The sequence below is a fragment of the Perca fluviatilis genome, chromosome 12 (assembly GCF_010015445.1).
Source record: "Perca fluviatilis chromosome 12, GENO_Pfluv_1.0, whole genome shotgun sequence".
In the NCBI taxonomy this organism is placed as follows: domain Eukaryota; kingdom Metazoa; phylum Chordata; class Actinopteri; order Perciformes; family Percidae; genus Perca; species Perca fluviatilis.
The window spans coordinates 19,521,173-19,524,749 of NC_053123.1; positions in this window are offsets into that span (position 1 = coordinate 19,521,173).

A 3,577-nucleotide genomic window follows, 5' to 3' on the forward strand; every position below is an offset into this window, starting at 1 on the left:
TAACACACGTTATAATTTCGTCTAGCTGCTAGCATGGCACGCCTTCATACTCTGCTTCTGACTGGGTAGTAGTCCTTACCTAGCTACTGTGTGACTCCCGACAAAGATGGAATAGAAGCGCAATGCCTCACTCTGTAGCTAAAACAGAGCGCTCAACACACAGGGTGAAAAGAGGAGCTGCAGCAATGTGCAGTACAACAAAAATATGGTGTTTTTTGATAATTAAACCATGTAAACCTATTCTGTTACAACCTCTAAATACAACTATGAACCTGAAAATGAGCATAATATGAGCACTTTAAAAGACAAGAAAAAAAAGTAAAAGTAGTAAGTTTTGGCTTAGTGTTATAATTTGGTGAAGATTTGGATAAATACTTTTGGTAACTTTAGCCCAAAATATTTTAGCAAAACAGTTCCCACTCAACATTTTAGAATGGAACCTGCCATTATATTTTCTAATGCTTTTAAATGTTTGTTTACATCAGTAGTGTCTGTAAAGCAGTAATTGGCCTTTAATGTCATTTTAATTAGTCAAGGCTACATGATGTATAGTAACATTGAACATCTGAGGTCTTTCTCAGTGTTTTGACTGTTACTGCCCCAGCTTTGCCATCACCAAAATATGGCATTTGTATTTCGTAAGATTTCCGTAAGAACTCCTGCGTGTCCCTTTGATATCCCTCTCCATTTGTCAGACGCTGACTGTGCTCCTTCTCTCATCCCTTTATGCGAGTCTCTGCGGTGTAATGTGGCCCAAGGGGCTTGAGGTATTGTTCATGTCCACTCCAGCAGCACAAGTGACAGCCCTTTGTCCACACACTGCACATTACACACACTACACACTTGGTCTACACACTGGATACAATAGCTATGTTAGAGAGGAGAGGCCAAGACTAACATAAGATTTTAAGATAAATGGGGCAGGAAAAGTTGTAAAGGCCATACATAGATGGTTATTAATATTCAGTAGAGATTTAGCCAATGTGGGTCAAATACTAAAACTAGGCAAGAACTGTAGGCTATTTAAGTCTGCATAGAGCTCTGTCACACATTACTGTGATTGAAAGGAGCAACACTGCCCTCTGATGGAGCTTCATAGAGGGACATTTAACTGTTAAAAGTACATATTCACTTTTTTATATATTTTAAAGGGAATCTTTATTTATTTAAAGAGGTCTTTCCTCAAATGTATTTGAGACAAGTGTATGGGCATATGTATATGTACCACTAATGCCTGCATGCTCTACTGAGTCATTGTTGGTCATTACTTGATTCTTACTTGATGTAAGAATATTTATGCCATCATCACATCAATTACAGTGGGTCACTTAAGTCTTTCTATCACGACCCAAGCCAAGTTATAGGTAGAGGTAGTTATTGCTGTTCATATGATATTCAAGGTTATAGCTGCATGTTTTGTTTGTGCCTTGAGCCATTGGAAACAGTGATTTATTTGCATTGAGGAGCTGTTCTGGAGCGTTCAGTCATATTACATGAGATTCTTCAGCAGATGGAGTTTGCTGTTCAATTTCCAAAATGGAAATTTGATCTGTTGATGAAGTAAAAGCTCTAGAACAGCTTCTGAATGAACCTTGAGGTGAGATTTTTTCTTTGTCAACTGCTGTTTTCAAGGTCAACAATAAACTTTAAAACTCAACGCTGCTAAATTGTGTTACTGATATTAGTGTTGTTTTTTCACTCTTGATGTAGCGAAGGTCTTTTTAACATTTAATGAAGTGTTGCAGGACCACCTGTGGCCTACCTTGCCTTTTTTTCCTGGGTACAAATGATAATTCCTCAACATTTTGTCTCTGCTATCTGGCCAGAGATTGAGTGCCCTAAATGAACCAATTTATCCATATCACAAGGAATTTGAGGCAGATTTATGCCCTCCAAATATTTTGCTTTTAATAGTCTAACATGTTTTTTTTGTTTTGTTTTTGTGTTTTTTTTAACACAAAACTCAAACTAATTACATCTACTGTCCTCATTCTCCATCACTGATAAATCCAGATTCTATAAATATGCACATTTCAGAAGTTTACCACCATGACAAAAGATGTCTCCTACTTCACTGAAAGGGCCCTCCTTAGAAAGTTTACACATTACACTTGCTTAAATTGCATAATTGGACCACATTGGCCTAGGGTGACCAGACGTCCCGGTTTGACCGGGACAGTCCTGATTTTGAGTTGCGTGTCCCGAGTCCCGACAAAAGCCTGTCGGGACACTAAAATGTCCCGGTTTACACCAACCACTATGAAATTGTCCCGGTTGTCAGCGATTACATAGCCGACGTGGTCTTATTATAGCCCGATCATTAACTAAACCCATGTAGAAAGACTAATAAAGCGTCCGGTGTATGATTTTAACAATGTGTGTGTGTGTGTGTGTGTGTGTGTGTGTGTGTGTGTGTGTGTGTGTGTGTGTGTGTGTGTGTGTGTGTGTGTGTGTGTGTGTGTTTGTGTGTGTGTGTGTGTGTGTGTGTGTGTGTGTGTGTGTGTGTGTGTGTGTGTGTGTGTGTGTCAGTCAATCGTAGCGGTCTGCGTCTGCATAATCTGTGCAGCCAGCATTACAATATTTGTAAACATTATTGCAATGCTTCTTCTTATCTGTCTCGTTTTAACGGTTGGGCTATGTCGGGCTAAGCATGCAGAGACATTTTGGGCGGCAGGAGCTCAAGAAAAAAAAAGGCTTAATAGTTAATAAATAATTATTTAGATGAAATTTAAACAAAACACTTAATCTATTAACACAACTCTGACTACCTTACCAATGTATCTTATTTCCCTTACGCAATTGTTTAATAGTTTTAAGAAACACTCAACACAATAATCAGTTCACACTGAGACTATTTAGTGTTCATCAGGTTAATCACAAACAGCAAAGGAAACTATGCCACAATGTGCATGTTTTCTATGCTACTAGCTTCAAGTATATATTTAGAACAAGTGACTGCATCAAGGAGACGGACATAGTTTAACTAAGAATTTGTTCATTTTGCAAATGGCAATACATAATGTGAATTCTTTTGGTGTTATTGGAATAAATAACACTTCAAAAAAACTCTTTTTTATAAAAAATCTCAACAAAAATCTCCACACTAAACTGAAAAAGGCTGTCGCTGCAATTTTGTTAATTTTACAGGGAAAAAAAACACTGTTATTATTAGATTAGAGCCTACGATCAAAATAACGAAGTTACTGTCTGTGTTTATGTCTGACCTAGGCTGGCACATGTTCACGTTAAAAAGGATGAGCGTGCAAAGTGTCCCGGTTTTAGTTCAAGGAAATCTGGTCACCCTACATTGGCCTCCAAAGTAGTTGTGATTTTAGGGAAGGAACAGATTTGAAGGTAAACACAGAGACACGTTCCCACTTCAGCAGATGTGATCTTCGAATGTCTAACTCTGCACATACATACACATACAAGTGCACAGTGAAGCTCAAACACCAAGTAGAAGGAACAGTAAGCAGAACACATTTTTAATGGAGGGTATAGTATACTTTGATTCACAGGGAACATAAACCAACTTCCTGCTTATTGCAGGTAAAGGACGTCCTCTTGTGGGCTGCAA